This window comes from Haematobia irritans, chromosome 2 (assembly GCF_050003625.1).
Source record: "Haematobia irritans isolate KBUSLIRL chromosome 2, ASM5000362v1, whole genome shotgun sequence".
NCBI lineage: Eukaryota > Metazoa > Arthropoda > Insecta > Diptera > Muscidae > Haematobia > Haematobia irritans.
Genome location: NC_134398.1, coordinates 104,531,225 through 104,554,245, shown reverse-complemented (window position 1 = coordinate 104,554,245; position 23,021 = coordinate 104,531,225). Strand labels below are relative to the sequence as shown.

The following is a 23,021-nucleotide window of genomic DNA, read 5'->3' as shown; positions in this document are numbered from 1 at the left end:
CAGGAGGATTTGCAGGTATCCATGCATGTGCTCTCGGTTTAGCCCGTATGTCTTTTTTATCGACTAACTCCAAAGCGGCTCCTTCCCAAACTTCACCAATTAGCATCAAAGCAGCTCTAAAGCAATCCATAGACCTCTGGTCCGCAAATGCTATTAACTTATATCGTCCTTGATACCATCCAGCATCTTGCCGTCGAGGACTTGGTCCGGGAAACTTCTTTCGAACCTCTGAGTAACACCAGACATCGTGTTCTCCAATACTCCCCCCAATTTTGCTGGTCCCAAAGCAAAATTGGGGGGAGTACCGTCCTTTATTAATGATAACCATCAAAAGTCTGTCGTTTGCAACTGAGGCAAACGATCTTTGATCCCGTTTAGAGGATGGCAGTTCATCCGGTGATCGCTCCCTTTTGCCAGCTTCAAGAATTCCTTGAGCCCATTTTAAGGAATAGCTTTGCTTAGCCGACAACTTGCTTGGGTCGACAGATCCTAATTTCTTTTGGATAAACAAAGCATTTCTGCGTTCTTTGAATCGCTTTCGTGAGGGATTAACTCCTTTTGATGTCGACTTGCCAAAGTGTCGCCACCTGTCGACCCGTCTACAGGTCGACTACACTGGTAGAAAAATATTTCGTACTATTAACGAACGGGCTTCGTTGATTATTTTTCGTTAATATTACGAAATTTTTCGTTATAAGAACGAAAGTGACCGTTAATACAACGAAATCAATCGTTAAAAGACAATTTTGTGTTTTGGTTTTTCGTTATATTAATGAAACACGTTTCGTTAATATTACGAATATTAACTTTGTAATTTTTTCAAAAATTAGAATAAAAAATTTTTACAAGATGAAATTACTATAATCATTCGCACATAGAGAGTAACTTTTGGAAACTTTTAGCCCTTAAAACAGTCGTTTTATATACTTCGAAACTGGAATTGAAAATTTCATTTATAAAACGAAAGCGATCGTTAATATAATGATATGGATCGTTAAAAATAAATTTTAAATTGTTACACTGGTAGAAAAAAGTCGGTATGTGGCCATTACCGTTTGGTATTAATAAATTGATTCACGTTACCTTTTAATTTTGGTACCACTTTGTATCAAATCATTTACATCCGGTATTATTGTGGTATTAACTACACCAAGAAAAAAGTGCCTTCGGAACTAAAGGAAAAAATGTTAATCAATTTAGTTTAGTCAACTTATTTCCATTAAGTTCAATTTTTGTTTAAATTATTAAAATTTACTTGCTTCAGTAAAAAAATCCTAAACTGAAAGCAGTTAAGAATAGTTCATTAACTAATGAACTGTTTTCTTCGCTGGGTATAAGAATTTACTACTGAACAAGAAAATTTTATTCACTGATAACAAAGCATTCGTAAAAATAAACAAAGACCGTACTAAAACCAAGTTTCCTCAAATTTAGTAAAATTTCTTATAAAATGATAATTCTTCCTTTATTATAGAAAGGTTATCATACATACGAATAACACTTGGCATAGAAAAATATTTTAGTTCATTCGTACTAAGAAGTATTCAATCCTTTCAAAACTTAAGGACACTTGTTAGAATATAGGAAATTTTCCTATATTTCTTTTATCTACCTGTAATCGATAACTGTCATCGATGTAATCGGTATGTTTGCGCGTGGGTTGTTTTTTTAGTTGGAATCGCGTTGTTATGGTATACGGAGGGATTGTTAAAAAATAATATAGTAAAATAATATAATAAATAACAAATAAAATATATAAAATATTTGTTATTTTAAATTAGTGAAAAAATTATGTTCGTGATGGTGTATAAAGAAAGAAAACAGAATAACAACCCCTTCATTCGTCTTCATTTTGGAATCTCCAAATAACAGGTAACATTCAGTGACGCTAACCAATTGTGAAAAATTTGGTTTATGATTTTTTATATTTGTAGGTATTGAAATTGTAAAAGGAAAACAAACTGGCAACTTATTAAAAGTGAAAGGTACAAGAAGAAGGAAAAATGCGTTTTACAGTTGATGACATTACATGGAAATTGGAAATAGTGGAATAATAAACTAATATTTCAAGGCCAGTCGATGCTGTTGTTGATAATAAATATATTTAATATATTAATAAAACGTGTATTTTATTGAAGAAAAAATTGCCTATACACTAATAGAAAAAGTTTCGTTATATTAACGAAATGTGTTGTTAAAAGTCAGCCAATGAAACAAATTCGATAATACAACGAAATTTTTCGTTATTTTAACGAATTTTCTGTCAATCAACGTAATGTTTCGTACTATTAACGAATATTTTCATTGTATTAATGAAAATGTTTCGTTATATCAATGAAAATTTTTCGTTGGGTGACTTTTAATGAAATTTTCTTTGTGTGTATAAATAAATAAAATTGTATTTAAAAACGAAGGTAAGCAGTTCTAATTTTGAAGTAAAAGGTTTACATCAAATATGTAAGATTTGTCCAAATTAATGAAAAAAGTTCAATAAAATCATTCCATATATGAATTCAATTCAGTTAAATTCTGTAGTATAGTGGTACATAAATATAGGAAAATTTTAACTAATATATGGAATGCCTTCTACCTAATTTCACCGAAAATCACATCGTTCAAAAATATAAAAATGTCTTTGGCGCTATACGAAGTTCAACTTTCTTCACAATTAGTTCATTTTAACTTAAAGAAGGGGTCACTTTTTCTGGGTGTATCACAACGCCGTAACACATGATATGTAGACGTTGCGACAAATTGTAATTGGTCGCCTTGGTAGTTTTTTTTCATGCGGCTGGTAAATAACAATAGTTTGTGATAACATGACGAAAATTAAATGAATTCAGTCAACATAGCGAAGTATAGGTAAGTATAATATTTTTTAGCATTATTTATGTTTTCTAATTCGACCATCCTTTAATTAGATGCGCAACTGACACACAAAAGCGCTCCAAATACAACAACAGACGACTTGAGGGATGCAGTGCCTGAATTGCGACATGGAGCTGAATTGGGAGAAAAACTTTGCATGGAGAAATTAGGTTTTTGTATGTATGTTATGTATAAAATGAAGTACGTAACAAAGACATTTTACCAATACCATTTAGGTATTATTTTGTAATACCGCACTGTTTATACATCAATACCTTTATGGTATAAATAATAGTACCGCTTACACTGGTAGAAAAAGTTTCGTTAATACGATGAATTTCTACGTTGTATTAACGAAATTCTTCATTAAAAGTCAGCCAACGTAGCATTTCGTTATAACAACGTAATTGTACGTTATATTTACGAAACCCCTTATGGAATACATTGCGTAGTATTAACGCATAATTACGTTGCTATTACGTAGCCTTTTCGTTGTATTAACGAATATTATTCGTTGTATGAATGAAATTTATTCATTGTATTGTATGAACGAAAATCATTGATTGTATGAACCCACTTTTTTTCATTGTATGAATGAAAGGCGAACGTTGTATAAATGAACACAATCGTTATATTAATGAAACCCAACCAATTATTGCATTTGAGTGTAGTCATTGGTAGTGTATTATTTTTTGTTAAGATCATTGAAATAGGATTTATATACTCGTGCAGTAGGAAATAATATTTATTGATAAATTAAATAATTTAATAATCATATACTATGACGTTCACTTAAGAAAAAAAAAACCTCTAATTTCTAAGACCAAAAAATGATAATCGTATCGCCGTGTCCATTTAGCCATATTTTTTGCAATCAAGGCTCATTACGGTAATTGTTCCGCCTTCTTCATCTGAAAGTTCACTTCACCGTGGCATTTTTCACTATAGATTAAATATTTACACTAAATTTCTTGCGAATATACAATAAACACCAATTTAACTCACCCACAATCTATGTTTATTATTCACAACGAAACTGTAATGAGCCTGTGCACTCTTCAGCGAAAAGAACGTAAATGTTGTTAAGGTTTGCCCATCAGACAAGTTTTCTGTTGAACTTTTTACCGTTTGTTTTTCAAGACGCACACGCAAACATGTGCTTATTGCCATATTTACATGTGTATGTACAAATTACATAGACGCTACAGACGTATTAGAGAGAGAGTATGAAGAGACGTTTTAGAGAGAGAGAGAGGGGCAGAAATACCCAAACTCCCATTCGTATTATTAGCGAACATATTTCATTAATATGACGAAATATACACCCATAGAAAAATTATTACCATACGGGCTCAAATCGATACCGTACGTTATTGATAGTTAGCCAACCCCGTATGGTACAATATCAATACCGAATGGTACAGGCGGTACGCAAAGCATGAAAGTACCATTCGGTATTATGAAAGTACCAATATGGTATTGAAGATAATACCTAAGCGGTACTATTATTTATACCATAAAGGTATTGATATATAAACAGTGCGGTATTACAAAATAATACCTAAATGGTATTGGTAAAATGTCTTTGTTACGTACTTCATTTTATACATAACATACATACAAAAACCTAATTTCTCCATGCAAAGTTTTTCTCCCAATTCAGCTCCATGTCGCAATTCAGGCACTGCATCCCTCAAGTCGTCTGTTGTTGTATTTGGATCGCTTTTGTGTGTCAGTTGCGCATCTAATTAAACGATGGTCGAATTAGAAAACATAAATAATGCTAAAAAATATTATACTTACCTATAGTTCGCTATGTTCACTGAATTCATTTAGTTTTCGTCATGTTATCCCAAACTATTGTTATTTACAAGCCGCATGAAAAAAAACTACCAAGGCGACCAATTACAATTTGTCGCAACGTCTACATATCATGTGTTACGGCGTTGTGATACACCCAGAAAAAAGTGACCCCTTCTTTAAGTTAAAATGAACTAATTGTGAAGAAAGTTGAACTTCGTATAGCGCCAAAGACATTTTTATTTTTTTGAACGATGTGATTTTCGGTGAAATTAGGTAGAATGCATTCCATATATTAATTTTCCTATATTTATGTACCACTATACTACAGAATGAAAAAATTTAACTGAGTTGAATTCATATATGGAATGATTTTATTGAACTTTTTTCATTAATTTGGACAAATCTTACATATTTGATGTAAACCTTTTACTTCAAAATTTGAACTGCTTACCTTCGTTTCTAAATACAATTTTATTTATTTATATAGGAAATTTTTTCTTCAATAAAATACACGTTTTATTAATATATTAAATATATTTATTAAGAATCAACAGCATCGACTGGCCGTGAAATATTAGTTTATTATTCCACTATTTCCAATTTCCATGTAATGTCATCAACTGTAAAACGCATTTTTCCTTCTTCTTGTACCTTTCACTTTTAATAAGTTGCGAGTTTGTTTTCCTTTTACAATTCAATACCTACAAATATAAAAAATCATAAACCAATTTTTTCACAAATGGTTAGCGTCACTGAATGTTATTTGGAGATTCCAAAATGAAGACGAATGAAGGGGTTGTTATTCTGTTTTCTTTCTTTATACACCATCACGAACATAATTTTTTCACTAATTTAAAATAACAAATATTTTATATATTTTATTTGTTATTTATTATATTATTTTACTATATTATTTTTTAACAATCCCTCCGTATACCATAACAACGCGATTCCAACTAAAAAAACAACCCACGCGCAAACATACCGATTACATCGATGACAGTTATCGATTACAGGTAGATAAATGAAATATAGGAAAATTTCCTATATTCTAACAAGTGTTTCCTTAAGTTTTGAAAGGATTGAATACTTCTTAGTACGAATGAACTAAAATATTTTTCTATGCCAAGTGTTATTCGTATGTATGATAACCTTTCTATAATAAAGGAAGAATTATCATTTTATAAGAAATTTTACTAAATTTGAGGAAAATTGGTTTTAGTACGGTCTTTGTTTATTTTTACGAATGTTTTGTTATCAGTGAATAAAATTTTCTTGTTCAGTAGTAAATTCTTATACCCAGCGAAGAAAACAGTATTAGTAAAATGCCATGCCTTATTATAGTTAATGAACTATTCCTAACTGCTTTCAGTTTAGGATTTTTTTACTGAAGCAAGTAAATTTTAGTATTTTAAACAAAAATTTAACTTAATGGAAATAAATTGGCTAAACTAAATTGATTAACATTTTTTCCTTTAGTTCCGAAGGCACTTTTTTCTTGGTGTAGTTAATACCACAATAATACCGGATGTAAATGATTTTATACAAAGTGGTACCAAAATTAAAAGGTAACGTGAATCAATTTATTAATACCAAACGGTAATGGCCACATACCGCCTTTTTTCTACCAGTGTAACAATTTAAAATTTATTTTTTAACGATCCATATCATTATATTAACGATCGCTTTCGTTTTATAAATGAAAATTTCAATTCCAGTTTCGAAGTATATAAAACGACTGTTTTAAGGGCTAAAAGTTTCCAAAAGTTACTCTCTATGTGCAAATGATTATAATAATTTCATCTTGTAAAATTTTTTTATTCTAATTTTTGAAAAAATTACAAAGTTAATATTCGTAATATTAACGAAACGTGTTTCATTAATATAACGAAAACCAAAACACAAAATTGTCTTTTAACGATTGATTTCGTTGTATTAACGATCACTTTCGTTCTTATAACGAAAAATAATCAACGAAGCCCGTTCGTTAATAGTACGAAATATTTTTCTACCAGTGTAGGTATTATCTTCAATACCATATTGGTACTTTCATAATACCGAATGGCACTTTCATACTTTGCGTACCGCCTGTACCTTTCGGTATTGATATTGTACCATACGGGGTTGGCTAACTATCAATAACGTACGGTATCGATTTGAGCCCGTATGGTAATAATTTTTCTATGGGTGTATATTTCGTCATATTAATGAAATATGTTCGTTAATAATACGAATGGGAGTTTGGGTATTTCTGCCCCTCTCTCTCTCTAAAACGTCTCTTCATACTATCTCTCTAATACGTCTGTAGCGTCTATGTAATATGTACATACACATGTAAATATGGCAATAAGCACATGTTTGCGTGTGCGTCTTGAAAAACAAACGGTAAAAAGTTCAACAGAAAACTTGTCTGATGGGCAAACCTTAACAACATTTACGTTCTTTTCGCTGAAGAGTGCACAGGCTCATTACAGTTTCGTTGTGAATAATAAACATAGATTGTGGGTGAGTTAAATCAAAGATTATAGAAGAGGAAGATGGGAGATTGGCTACTGAGCACATCAAACCATTTACCACATTAGTTTAATACTCGAACCAGACGCGTATACGACAAGTATTGACATAGCATTAAAATGCAAATAAAAAGAAATTAAGAGCACGAAATAAATTTCCATAAAGGGAAAAATGTAATTTTTTTATTGTTGCCTAAAATTTAACATTGTTTCATTAAGAAAATTACATTTTTCATTTAAAAAATAAAAACTAAAAACAACTAAAAGATTACAAACATTTATTAAACTAATCTGGTAAATGCAACATTTGGTATGACGCAAGCCAATCTCCCATCTTCCTCAAATCTATAATCTTTGAGTTAAATTGGTTAAATTGTATATTCGCAAGAAATTTAGTGTAAATATTTAATCTATAGTGAAAAATGCCACGGGGAAGTGAACTTTCAGATGAAGATGGCGGAACAACTACCGTAATGAGCCTTGATTGCAAAAAAATTGGATAAATGGACACGGCGATACGATTATCGTTTTTTGGTCTTAGAAATTAGAGGTTTTTTTTTCTTAAGTGAAAGTCATAGTATATGATTATTAAATTATTTAATTTATCAATAAATATTATTTCCTACTGCACGAGTATATAAATCCTATTTCAAAGATCTTAACAAAAAATAATACACTACCAATGACTACACTCAAATGCAATAATTGGTTGGGTTTCATTAATATAACGATTGTGTTCATTTATACAACGTTCGCCTTTCATTCATACAATGAAAAAAGTGGGTTCATACAATCGATGATTTTCGTTCATACAATACAATGAATAAATTCCATTCATACAACGAATAATATTCGTTAATACAACGAAAAGGCTACGTAATAGCAACTTAATTACTCGTTAATACTACGCAATGTATTCCATAAGGGGTTTCGTAAATATAACGTACAATTACGTTGTTATAACGAAATGCTACGTTGGCTGACTTTTAATGAAGAATTTCGTTAATACAACGTAGAAATTCATCGTATTAACGAAACTTTTTCTACCAGTGTAATTGGGCCTGACTCTTGGTCACTGCCCAAATTTATAACTTCAGTCGATACCCGTCCACTGCGCCCTGAAGTTAGCAACCCAGTGGATGACTTTGAATTTCGCTGCATGGTGGTTTAATTTTCCACCACATGTGAAATTCGTAATAGGTACCTATTACGATGAAATAATCCTCTATTAAAAAACACGTCCGTTCAGTTCGACTGTTGAAATAAAAAAAGACTGCAAGAAAAATTTGAGAAAAAGTGCTCAAAATCGACTTTGACGAAAAAATTTTAGAGGTTCATAAAAATCAAATGGCAAACTATCTAGCAAAATCCAGAAATTATTTTTCTCCACTCATCGAGTACTTTCGGCTATCATAACTGATTTTTTGTTTGTAGTTTTTGTGTTGCACTGTGTATTTTTTAATATATTTTCCATTACTTCTGGTCTATAAAAAACTCGAAGAGGAGTTAGTTAAATATGTGGTTTATAATTTATTTTCATTGACATTTGTAGGATTATAGTTATTATTAAACTTCAGATATTAATTGATATAAATTCAAATGACGGTTACAAATTAAATTCAAATAGTAAAATTCAAATGTTATTAATTATAAAGCCATATGTTTATACACATTGCCTAAGTTGTTCTCACCATGTGTTCCGCTTGTGCTCGTCGACTACATTACTAGTCTATAGATGCAGTTCCCTGATTCGAATCCCGCCACTTCTGCTGGGAAGTTGGGCCTCACATCGGCAATTCGACCAGATGGTATGAACTTCATATTGCTGGTTCCGAATCGCTTTTGTTTGGAAATAGTTCTGTAACTTTTGGACGGATAAAGATGTCAACATAATTTTTTTTCTTTTTGTGAAAGCTGAAGTGTTTTCCTCTAAGTTTGCCGCTAGTGGGTCCACAGACTGACCTGTAGGCGTTGAAAATTGGTCACCTCGGGCGTATGAAATTTTGTTTTAGCTGTCAACTTCGCAATTTTGAACCGATTTCGATGATTTGTTCTTTGCTGGATAGAACTTGTAAAGCTCTAATAATTGCACTGCGTGTGCAATTATCTTTTACCGTCCGCAAGATATAGGCCCCACAATTTATTTTTTTTTTTTTTTTGCAAAATTGTGACAAAGTGGGGTCAGTATTTTGAACCTAGAAATTCCCTTTTCGGAGTGGATTCGTAATTTTTCTTCTTAACTGTATTCTACGAATTCTGGAAGAAAAATTTGTACCCATGTGCTTTAGATTAAAAGTTTTAAAGACCACAAATTAGAATTTCAAGTCTTCGTTTGCCACTGTCAAACCGACTACTGTCCTCTGTGTATTATATGATTCAAATGGGCATAGAAAAAGAGCGAGAGCAAGATCTTCGAAAGAGGCAAGAGACAGACATAGCGTAGCTACATGTCCATTGACACAGGCATACATACATATATTTTTTTTTATTTTCCCTTTATGTTACATACGTCCTTGTCTGTACCATATTTGGCCCGTGGCGTGGACATGCCGCCCACCTTGCGACAATTCGCAATACAAATAAATTAAGGAAAAAAAAGTAAAAATAAACTACTTTGATGCCGATAAAATTCAATGTTCGACAAAATTCGAGTACTAAAGTATATAAGGGAAATTGTAAATAATATAATTATCATTAAAGGAAATGGTAAATAGTATAATTAATGCCCTGTTCCTGTATATCGGACGAAAACCAGTTCGAAAGAAAGGCAGTCACTCGAATTCGAATGAATTTGGGTTTTTCTATTTTTGAAAGTTCGATTCGTTTGTATGAGAATACATTGATTATTAAAAATGAGTATTTTTAAATTTTTGTCCTGAGAATTCATTCAAATGTTAACAATACTTTTACTTTTTTCTTGACACTTATTGTATATGTTCGTTTATTTCTCGACAACAAAATATGAAGTGACTTGCCTTTCGAAATAAAAGAACAAAAATCAATTTTCTTTCGTTTGGAATACGAAAGAAAGCTTTCGTTCGATATACAGGAACAGGCCATAAGTAATTATAAATACTGATGTAAAGAAAAGAGGTTTAATAACGTGAACCTGAATATTTCAAATTTTAATGGAATTTAGAAAAAAATGTTGATCCAGAATTTTATCGATGGCCATTTGTCCGAAGAAAGCGGTGCCGAAAATTGTCTCTTGAGCAAAAGGAAGGCCATTCTCCCTTTCAGGCAAACCCAAGTACGCTACTGGCGCAACATCTGCTCCCAAAACGACTGAACACGGGTATGGTATATGGAAACCATGGTCCGCTAAATTTTCGACTCAATATTTGGCTCTGATAGTGTTAGGCATAAGGGGCATCCCTGGAGATTTTATGGCCGGTTGAACTCTACGGACCAGATCAACGGATACAGTGCGCACGTCATTGCGCAAGCCCCACAATCTCACCGGCAATATTTCGTTACATTTTTCCCACTCAATTGGAAAGGTAGCCGTTGGAGTGTAATAACTCGTCATGACGTTGGGGTCCAGCAAAACCCGGATATGAGAGTGTACCTGTGGTGCGCGGGGTGTCCACATTACGGCCCATGCCGTCATTTGAATCCACGCACTAGTACCATTGGCTGGAAAGTCATGTAAAAGGGTATGGTGGCGTTTATCGCACTCCCGGCAGACAGCCTTACTGGAACATTTGGTAAGCTTATGGGACAATGCGAGACAGTTTGTACACCCGTACTTAGCCCTAATAAACGCTTGTTTCTCAAGGGGAGGCAAAGTGAGGAAGCGTCGACATTTCCGCAAGGGGTGCCGTGAGATGCACGAAGGGCACAGAAAATCGTCGTTAAAATCCATTGCTGCGGAGAAAAGAGACAAACTTTGTGAGAGACAAATACTTTTGTTGGCTCGAACCATACTGGACCAATAGACATAGTTGAGTGTGTTGATTATTCTGCTCGAGGTAAAAGGACTAACTTATGTACAGGACAGGTGACCACCCCAGCTTGTGTCCTAACGTCTACAACCCTTATCTGATTATCTTTCCCCAAGTACAAGTTAACTACCCGGCCAAGACGCCAATCGGTGGGACAGATATTTTCGTTTCGTAAAACTAAGAGATCATTTAGGGCCAAATTTTCCTTTTGGGTTTTCCACTTGAAACGTTTATTAAGTTCAGACAAGTATTCAGATTTCCATCTGCGACAGAATTCTTGTAACAAAGTTTTCGAAGGAACTTCTTCCAATTCTGCGGGTGATAGGAGCGAAGAGCCAACTAGAAAATGAGCAGGTGTGAGCGCTGCGAGATCATCTTGACTTCCTGATAGTGGAGCTAAAGGTCGAGAATTCATACAACATTCTATGGAGGCAAGTATAGATGCAAACTCCTCAAAGGTGTGCCGTATTTGACCAGATATTTTCTTCAGATGTGTCTTACAGCTTTTTACGCCGGCCTCCCACAGCCCTCCCATATGGGGGGCTGCTGCCGGTATAAAATGCCACTCTATTTGTTGATACCCGTAACGCGAGACAATTTCGTCGCGTAGCTCAGAGACAACACGTTTAAGACTTGCATCTAACTCCTTTGCAGCGCCAACAAAATTTCTGCCGTTGTCCGAGTACATTTTACGCGGACATCCTCTTCGCGAAACAAAACGAGTAAATGCGGCTAAAAATGCCTGCGTCGACAGGCCACGAAACAAATAAAAAGGCAAATATAACCCATTGTTATTCGACAACCCCTACCCTGGGCAATTTTAATGTCGAACGGACCTGCGTAGTCCACACCAGATATGGCAAAGGGGCGACCGAATGTTGTCCTCTCATCTGGTAACGGGGCCATTATTTGGCCCTGGCGTAACTGACGTGAAACCACACATTCCTTGCATCGGTTAATTCGTGCTTTTATAAGATTCTTCGCCCGAAGACTCCAACACTCGAGTCTAATCGTAGCTAGAGTCAATTGTAATCCCCCATGCAGAGTCAGACGATGTATAAACTCAACGTAAAGTTGAGTAAATCTACTTTTGCAAGAGAGTACAACAGGGTGTCTCTCATTGTACGTAAGAGCTATTGTAGAACCAAGGCGACCATTCGCACGAATGACCTGATGCTTATCCAAAAACGGAGTTAATGTAAGGAGGCAACTATTTGACGGCAATGTTTGTCTTCGACTAAGACAATTGTACTCTGTCGGAATATACGTCTTCTGAGACAGAATCATAAGTCGGTACTTAGCTTGAGTCAATTCGGTCGACGACAAGTTGACAGTTTTGTGATCGAAATCTTTTCGACTACAAGGATGGGTATGAGCCAAAAAACGCAAGATATATCCTAACACATGTAGCACCCTCGAGAGACAAGAAAACCGTTCTAGAAATTCATCCATATCGTTAGACCTAGCAACTAGAACCTGCACCGGTCTAGATTCTAAAGATGTATCGGAAATGTTTTGTGGCGAGGGCCAAAACTGTCTATCCATCTTCTACCAAGGTGGACCCTGCCACCATAAATCATACCCCTTTAATACCAAAGGAGTCACCCCCCGGGTTGCTAGGTCCGCAGGATTATCAGAAGTGCCAACATGTCTCCAATTACTTCCCACCTTTTCATGAATAATAGACACCCTTTTGGCGACAAACGTCGTCCAATTGTGAAACGGTTTTTTGAGCCAAGGTAGTACTATTGTTGAATCGGACCAAGGTATCAGCGTGTAAGGTTGCACGTGAAGCTGCGGCAATAAAGAATCGGCCAATTTGGCCAGTAAGAAGGCTCCACATAGTTCAAGCCTTGGAATTGACATCTTCTTTATAGGTGCAACTTTCGACTTCGCGACAAGTAATTTCGTATAAATGATACCCTCTACTTCCACACGGATATATACCGCGGCAGCATAGGCTAACTCAGATGAGTTGCAAAAACCATGATATTCCACGAGACACTGTGGAGAATAGTTCAACCATCTATCTATCTTTATATGGTCTATTCCCTCATAATTTGAGACAAAAGTTTTCCACTTTAATAGTGCCAAAGGTTTTATTGGATCATCCCATCTAATATCGTCAAGCCACATCATTTGCATAAGCACCTTTGCATTTATTATCACTGGTGAGAGCCAACCTAACGGATGGAAAAGCCGTGCTATGATTGAAAGCACTTCCCTTTTCTTAAATGATTCCTTGTGAGCCAATTTCTCAGTGACAAAATAGAAACTATCAGAGGCAGCATTCCATCTTATGCCAAGCGTTTTTACAGAGCTCTTGTCATCAAACTCCAAGAACTGCTCATTAAGTAGATGGTCACGAGGTAAATTCTCTAAAATTTTTCTATTATTAGAAGTCCATTTTCTGAGCTGGTAGCAATTAACTGGTCTCGAGCCTCCAATGCCTCCGAGACAGAATGTGCTCCCACCAATGAGTCGTCTACATACATATTGTCCCTTAAAATTCTCGACCCTAAAGGAAACCTTTCCTTCTCATCTTCTGCTAACTGCAATAATGTTCTCAGAGCCAAAAACGGGCGCAGTTGACCCCAAAAGTCACGGTATTTAATTGAAAATCTTGTATTTCTTCTTCTGGAGAGGCACGATATACAATTCGTTGATACGGGACATGGTCCGGATTGACCAGAATTTGCCTATACATTTTAGTTATATCGGCGTTAAATACGTATTTATAAAACCGCCAATTAATTATCAAGGAAATAATATCCTTCTGTAATACCGGGCCAACAAACAATGCGTCGTTAAGACTTTTGCCATTTGCCGATGGGCAAGAGGCATTAAACACCACTCTCAACTTCGTCGTAGTGCTTTCTGGCTTAAAAACGCCATGATGAGGCAAATAAAAATAATTACCAGAATCTGATTTAGGAGCATCAAATTTCTCCATATGTCCAAGAGACAAATATTCCTCGATAACTTCATCGTCCATTTTCTTCAGATCTGGTTTATGAGCCAATGATTTCTCGTTCCTTAAAAACTGACACATGGCAATATACCGATTGGAGCTTTTCGTAATCAATGGGTTTTCAGGCCTAAAAGGCAAATCTACCATATACCTGCCGCTTGACGTTCGTATCGTCGTATTTCTATAAATTTCCTCACAGAGTCTATCATCTTCAGAAATAATTTCTTTCCTAGAAACTTCCTCCACTTCCCAAAATTTTGCCAGTTGATCATCAATTGACACGCGGGTACAATGTGAAACTCGAACCGATTGTTTCGATTTTCTATTATTGGCTGGGCCAGTAACAATCCATCCAAAGACTGTTTGTTGTGCCACTAACGAGCCAAGAACACCGTGTTTAACCACACTTAACAAAATTAACGGATACAAATTACCCCCTATTAGGATATCCACCGGGCCAGTTTGATAGAATTTTGGGTCCGCATATTCTAATTCTGGTAGCTGATCAATTGAAAGATCATCAAATGAATGACTTGGCACGTCGCCAGTTACATCGCACACTACTAGTGCATCAATTTCCGCCATGAAATTGTTGTTATAAATCGAGCCGATTTTGAAAAATGCAATTTGCGAACATTTAACCAATGCACCACCTCTTAGGCCTGTTATTTCGGCTGAGACGGGCTTGGTCAGTAAATTTAGTAATTTCTGAATTTTCTTAGAGATAAATGTTTTATCTGAGCAAGGGTCAATTAAAGCTCTCACCTTGTGAGGCAAACCATCTCTTAAAATATTAATCCAAGCAGTAGCGAACATAGTCTTATTACAGACCGACATATGGTATGCCCTCACATTTTGTGATGTAGACGGCATTTCAGTGGACTGTTGAATAGCCGGTTGCACATTTGAAAAATTATCTACGCTTGGACTATTCTGTTGTACACTTTGAACCACATTTTGTACACGAAGATTTACTGAGGCACTTTGCCGCTGCATGTCCTCGGGCCAAACAATTCAAGCAACTCTTATTCTTCCTGACAACCGATATTCTTTGTTTCGGATTCATGTTAAAAAATTTGGGACAAGATTTCAATTCATGTATCTCTTTACACAATCCGAATTTCGGATTGACTTTCGCGTGATGAACTTTCAATTGTCTCGAAGTCTCGAAATGGTGAGTATTCATCATGTCAGACACACTTTCCAGGGTCTGAAACCTCTCAGTTAAAAATTTACTCAAATCTTCCCATTTTGGAAGTTCGTCTTTTCACCAATGGACTGTTCCCACAGAGACAATGTTAACTTGGGTAACTTTGAGGAACATTGGAAAACAAATATCGGATCCCACATCAATTTTGTAGAGTTTCAATACCGAAATACAATTTGAAATATGCAACTTCTTGAGACAACAGGAGGATTCTTGAGAACAGTGGGGCAAAGTTAAATAAAATTCTCAATTGGTTATTGATTAGAACTCTCTTATTATCATACTGGGATTTCAAATTTGCCCACGCAATATCGAAACCTTCGGCTGTCAACTATACACTGCGATTTATCTCCCTGGCCTCACCACTTGTTTTTTGAAACAAGTGATATAATTTTTCGAGAGGGCTAAGTTTCTCGTTATAAATATATAATGTGTGTGAAGATAAATTTTAAAATTTAACTTTAACAGAGCAATTTTAACAGGTTAACAGAGCTATGTTAACGGTTAACAGAGCTCTTTTATGTAAAAAAATTGCACATTTGAATTTAATTTTAGATTAAAACTTAAAAAATGGCGTTGTATGTGCATTACAATTAAAAAAACAAATCAATAATAATAGAAAACACAATGAGTAATAACCAACTTAAAGGAATATTAGGAATATATATCTCAGAACTGTTAAAGAATGGCTGTTTGCAAAAATAAGTGGTAATAAATTGATTTGTTTAAAGTATGAAATTGGAGATAGATATGTGAATAAAACTGGTACCACATTTAGCTCTCGTCGAGTGCTATCAGAAAGTACAAGAGTTAAATTCCAAATTCATTTCAGATGCAAGAAATTTTGATTCGAAAGTTAAATTTTAGAAATCTAAAATGGCCCACTGTGCTGGAATGGAAAAAGATAGGTTAATGAAACTGGTACCACATATAGCTCTCGTCGAGAGCTATCAGAATATATACGCGTTGTACTCCGAATCAATTTCAGATTCAAGCAATTTTGAATGTAAAGCTAAATGATAAAAATCTAAAGTGGCCCACTGTGCTGGACTACAAATAGATAGGTAACTGAAACAGGTACCACATATAGGTATTGTTGGGCGCTATTAGAATGTACAATAGTTATATTCCGAATCCAGATTCGAGAAATTTTGACTCTAAAATTAAATTTTAAAAATCTGAAATGGCACACTGTGCTGGAATGGAAAAAGATAGGTCATTGAAACTGGTACATATAGCCTTCGTCGAGAGCTATCAGAATACATAAGCATTATATTCCAAGTCCATTTCAGATTCGAGAAATTTTGATTCAAAAGTAAAATTTTATAAATATGAAACGGACCACTGTACTGGAATGGAGAATGATAGGCTAATGAAACTGGTTCCACATATAGCCCTCGTCGAGAGCTATTAGAATATAAAGGGTGATTCTTTTGAGGTTAGGATTTTCATGCATTAGTATTTGACAGATCACGTGGGATTTCAGACATGGTGTCAAAGAGAAAGATGCTCAGTATGATTTGACATTTCATCATGAATAGACTTACTAACGAGCAACGCTTGCAAATCATTGAATTTTATTACCAAAATCAGTGTTCGGTTCGAAATGTGTTTCGCGCTTTACGTCCGACAAATTTTGTTCAGCGATGAGGCTCATTTCTGGTTGAATGGCTACGTAAATAAGCAAAATTGCCGCATTTGGAGTGAAGAGCAACCAGAAGCCGTTCAAGAACTGCCCATGCATCCCGAAAAATGCACTGTTTGGTGTGGTTTGTACGCTGGTGGAATCATTGGACCGTATTTTTTCAAAGATGCTGTTGGACGCAACGTTACGGTGAATGGCGATCGCTATCGTTCGATGCTAACAAACTTTTTGTTGCCAAAAATGGAAGAACTGAACTTGGTTGACATGTGGTTTCAACAAGATGGCGCTACATGCCACACAGCTCGCGATTCTATGGCCATTTTGAGGGAAAACTTCGGAGAACAATTCATCTCAAGAAATGGACCGGTAAGTTGGCCACCAAGATCATGCGATTTGACGCCTTTAGACTATTTTTTGTGGGGCTACGTCAAGTCTAAAGTCTACAGAAATAAGCCAGCAACTATTCCAGCTTTGGAAGACAACATTTCCGAAGAAATTCGGGCTATTCCGGCCGAAATGCTCGAAAAAGTTGCCCAAAATTGGACTTTCCGAATGGACCACCTAAGACGCAGCCGCGGTCAACATTTAAATGAAATTATCTTCAAAAAGTAAATGTCATGGACCAATCTAACGTTTCAAATAAAGAACCGATGAGATTTTGCAAATTTTATGCGTTTTTTTTTTAAAAAAAGTTATCAAGCTCTTAACAAATCACCCTTTATAATCACTACATTCCAAATCCATTTCAGATATATTTCGAATCCATTTCAGATTCGAGAAATTTTGAAATTAAAGTAAAAAAAGTCTGAAATCGCCCACTGTGCTGGAATGGAGAAAGATAGGTCAATGAAACTGGTACCACATATAGCCCTCGTCGAGAGGTATCAGAATATATAATTGCTATATTCTAAATTTATTTCAAAATATTGTCAAAATTAGAAATAAATTACGACATATTTTCCTTTTGAAATTTACCTCTGTAACTGTGTAGCAAAATGTGTTAAACCTCGCTGTTATTAATATAACATAACATACTTTACTCTGAGAGTCGCTCTCTTGATTCGACTCTCAACAGATGTTGTGAAAATAACATAGCAGAGTCTCAATTACCGCATGTATTTTTGAAGTTAAATTTTAAAATAGAAAAATTCATTTTTTTCAAAATCGTTAAAAGATAGGCGAATGAAATTAACGTCAATAATGCTCTTATCTAGATCTATCAGAATATGTAAACATTATATTCCGAATCCATTTCAGATTTGAGAAATTTTGACTCTAAAATTAAATTTTAACAATCTAAAATGGCCCACTGTGCTGGAATGGGAAAAGATAGGTTAATGAAACTGGTAGTACATATAGCCCTCGTCGAGAGCTATCAGAATTTATAAGCATTATATTCCAAATCCATTTCAGATTCGAAAAAATTTGAAATTAAAGTTAAATTTTAAAAATATGGTATGGCCCATTGTGCTGAAATGGAGAAAGATAGGCCAATAAAACTGGTTTCACATATAGCCCTCGTCGAGAGCTATCAGAATATATAAGCGTTATATTCCGAATAAATTTCAGGTTGTAGAAAGCATGAAATTAAAGTTAAATTTTAAAAATTTAAGTGGCCCACTGTGTTGGACACGAAAAAGATAGGTTCATAAAACTGGTACCACTTATAGCCCTCGTCGGGAGCTATCATAATATATAAGCGTTATATTCCGAATCCATTTCAGATTTGAGAAATTTTGAATGTAAAATTACATTTTAAAAATCTCAAATGGCCCACTGTGCTGGACTGCAAATAGATAGGTAACTGAAACTGGTAGCACATATAGTCCTCGTTGAGTACCATCAAAATATATAATTGTAATATTCAAAATTTATTTCGAAATATTGCGAAATTTAATAATAAAATAGACGTATTTTCCTTTTAAAATATACCTCTGTGACTGTTTAGCAAAATATGTTAACCGTCGCTATTATTAAAATAACATAACATACTTTACTCTGAGAGTCGCTCTCTTGATTCGACACTCAACAGATGTTGTGAAAATAACATAGCAGTGTCTCAATTATAGCATGTATTTTTGAAGTTAAATTTTAAAATAGAAAAATTCAATTTTTTCAAAATTGTTAAAAGATAGGCGAATGAAATTAACGTCAATAATAGCTCTTATCTAAACCTACCAGAATATATAAGCATCATATTACGCATCCATTTCAGATTGGAGAAATTTTGAATGTAAAATTAAATTTTAAAAATCTCAAATGGCCCACTGTGGTGGACACGAAAATGATAGGTTAATGAAACTAGTACCATATATAACCCTCGTCGAGAGCTATCTGAATGTGTAAGCATTTTATTCCGAATCCATTTCAGATTTGAGAAAATATGAAATTAAAGTTAAATTTTAAAAATTTAAATGGCGCACTTTGCTGGAATGGGAAGAGATAGGTTCATGAAACTGGTAGTACATATAAAGGGTGATTTGTTAAGAGCTTGATAACTTTTTTTTTTAAAAAAACGCATAAAATTTGCAAAATCTCATCGGTTCTTTATTTGAAACGTTAGATTGGTCCATGACATTTACTTTTTGAAGATAATTTCATTTAAATGTTGACCGCGGCTGCGTCTTAGGTGGTCCATTCGGAAAGTCCAATTTTGGGCAACTTTTTCGAGCATTTCGGCCGGAATAGCCCGAATTTCTTCGGAAATGTTGTCTTCCAAAGCTGGAATAGTTGCTGGCTTATTTCTGTAGACTTTAGACTTGACGTAGCCCCACAAAAAATAGTCTAAAGGCGTCAAATCGCATGATCTTGGTGGCCAACTTACCGGTCCATTTCTTGAGATGAATTGTTCTCCGAAGTTTTCCCTCAAAATGGCCATAGAATCGCGAGCTGTGTGGCATGTAGCGCCATCTTGTTGAAACCACATGTCAACCAAGTTCAGTTCTTCCATTTTTGGCAACAAAAAGTTTGTTAGCATCGAACGATAGCGATCGCCATTCACCGTAACGTTGCGTCCAACAGCATCTTTGAAAAAATACGGTCCAATGATTCCACCAGCGTACAAACCACACCAAACAGTGCATTTTTCGGGATGCATGCACTGGTAGAAAAATGTTTCGTATTATTAACGAACGGGCTTCGTTGATTATTTTTCGTTAATATTACGAAATTTTTCGTTATAAGAACGAAAGTGATCGTTAATACAACGAAATCAATCGTTAAAAGACAATTTTGTGTTTTGGTTTTTCGTTATATTAATGAAACACGTTTCGTTAATATTACGAATATTAACTTTGTAATTTTTTCAAGAATTAGAATAAAAAAATTTTCCAAGATGAAATTATTATAATCATTTGCACATAGAGAGTAACTTTTGGAAACTTTTAAACTAAACAGTCGTTTTATATACTCTGAAACTGGAATTGAAAATTTCATTTATAAAACGAAATCGATCGTTAATATAATGATATGGCTCGTTAAAAAATAAATTTTAAATTGTTATATTTCGTCATATTAATGAAATATGTTCATTAATAATACGAATGGGAGTTTGAGTATTTCTGCCTCTCCTTACTCTCTCTCTCTCTCTCTAAAACGTCTCTTCATACTCTCTCTAGCGTGTATGTAATTGGTACATACACATCTTAGTATGGCAATAAGCACATGTGTGCGTCTTGAAAAACAAACGGTAAAAAGTTCAACAGAAAACTTGTCTGATGGGCAAACATTAACAACATTTACGTTCTTTTCGCTGAAGAGTGCACACGCTCATTACAGTTTCGTTGTGAATAATAAACATAGATGGGTGAGGTGAGTTAAATTGGTGTTTTTTGTATATTCGCAAGAAATATAGTGTACATTTTTAATCTTTAGTGAAAATGCCCCGGGGAAGTGAACTTTCAGATGAGGAAGGCGGAACAATTACGGTGATGAACCTTGGTTGCACAAAAATTGGATAAATGGACACGGTGATACGATTATCATTTTTTGATCTTAGAAATAAGAGGCTTTTTTTTCTTAAGTGAAAGTCACAATATATGTTTATTATATTACTTAATTTATCATTATATATTATTTCTTACTGTAAACCATATTTCAAAGATCTTAACAAAAAATAATACACTACCAATTACTACACTCAAATGCGCTAATTGGTTGGGTTTCATTAATATAACGTTTATGTTCATTTATACAACGTTCGCCTTTCATTCATACAATGAATAATTTTCATTCATACAACGTATAAGCTGCACCCATACAACGAATAAATTTCATTCATACAACGAATAATATTCGTTAATACAACGAAAAGGCTACGTAATAGCAACGTAATTATTCGTTAATACTACGAAATGTATTCCACAAAGTGTTTCGTAAATATAACGTAAAATTACGTTGTTATAACGAAATGCTACGTTGGCTGACTTTTAATGAAGAATTTCGTTAATACAACGTAGAAATTCATCGTATTAACGAAACTTTTTCTACCAGTGTGGGCAGTTCTTGAACGGCTTCTGGTTGCTCTTCACTCCAAATGCGGCAATTTTGCTTATTTACGTAGCCATTCAACCAGAAATGAGCCTCATCGCTGAACAAAATTTGTCGATAAAAAAGCGGATTTTCTGCCAACTTTTCTAGGGCCCATTCACTGAAAATTCGACGTTGTGGCTCGTTAGTAAGTCTATTCATGATGAAATGTCAAAGCATACTGAGCATCTTTCTCTTTGACACCATGTCTGAAATCCCACGTGATCTGTCAAATACTAATGCATGAAAATCCTAACCTCAAAAGAATCACCCTTCAGCATTATATTCCAAATCCATTTCAGATTCGAGAAATTTTGAAATTAAAGTTATATTAATACTTTAAGTACCTACTTAGTATTTATGCTAATTTATTTAAACTGACTTGTATATAAAAATTGGCATTGCATAGTATTGTTTATTGAGTGTTCAATTTTTTATGTTATAGATAGACAATATCATTGGCAATAAGTTTTTTAATGTAAAAAAATATCATTAAAAAATTAATGGAGATTTAGGATATATTATATATGAATATATATTATATATATATATTAAACGCACATATCACTATTATCGGCAGGTACAAATTTATTTAATATTTAATTTAGTCTTAAATGTATTTTTAGGCTTCAATATTTTATTTATTGATTACATATTTTTAATTTTCATACAAAGTATTTTAATTTACATAACGTGCTTTTAGCTAAAATTAATTTTTTTAATTGGAGTTTAGCTAATTGTAATTTTTTTGATTGATTTTAGTTAGGTTTTTTTGGCAAATAAAGATGTAATAGAATTGCAATAAAGTAACTTCCAAACAAATAATTTTATAATTTTATTTTGAATTTAAAATGAAATATTTCCAACCAATTTAAGTTTGAATAAAACAAGAAAAAATTATGCAACACGATTAAATATATTACCATATAAAATAATTAATTATGGCATATTAAATATTTAAATTTTTTAAATATAATTTAATGTTGTTTCAGTTTTATGTGGGAATTGTATTGTTTATTATAGAATTAACTTATAGAATTTTTACGTAATTTAGTGTAGATTGTAAAAAATGAAATAAAATTGAGTTATATGTAACTGTGGAGAATGGTTGGTTTTTATTTTTGACATAGGGTACAGTGAAATGTGAGGCATCTTTGGTCGTTATAATAACATGAAAAACAACCAGGACATACTGGCCGTTTGCACTCTTCGCATATATTTTCGAACTTTATTGATTCTTCCGTGCAATCTTTTTCGTGTCCACCAAAGTGGGTCATTTGATTTCTAAAATTTAACTTTACATTCAAAATTTCTCGAATCTGAAATAGATTCGGAATATAATGCTTATAAATTCTGATAGCTCTCGACGAGGGCTATAGGTGCTACAAGTTTCATTAACCTATCTTTCCCCATTCCAGCACAGTGGGCCATTTTTGATTTTTAAAATTTAACTTTAATTTCAAAAATTCTTGAATCTGAAATTGATTTGGAATATAATGCTTATAAATTCTGATAGCTCTCGACGAGGGCTATATGTGCTACA

At 34.1% G+C, this 23,021-nt stretch overlaps 1 protein-coding gene and 1 long non-coding RNA gene across 2 annotated transcripts in view; both read left to right on the top strand.

Annotated features, from left to right (window-relative positions):
• Wdr59 (WD repeat domain 59) overlaps positions 1 to 23,021 on the top strand; it is a 216,957-nt gene that overhangs the window by 160,207 nt on the left and 33,729 nt on the right. The gene's annotated exons all lie outside the window — the stretch shown is intronic.
• Positions 20,271 to 21,102, top strand: LOC142225948 (uncharacterized). Its single transcript, XR_012719530.1, has 2 exons — positions 20,271 to 20,761; positions 20,825 to 21,102. It is a non-coding gene; the product is annotated as an uncharacterized LOC142225948 (long non-coding RNA).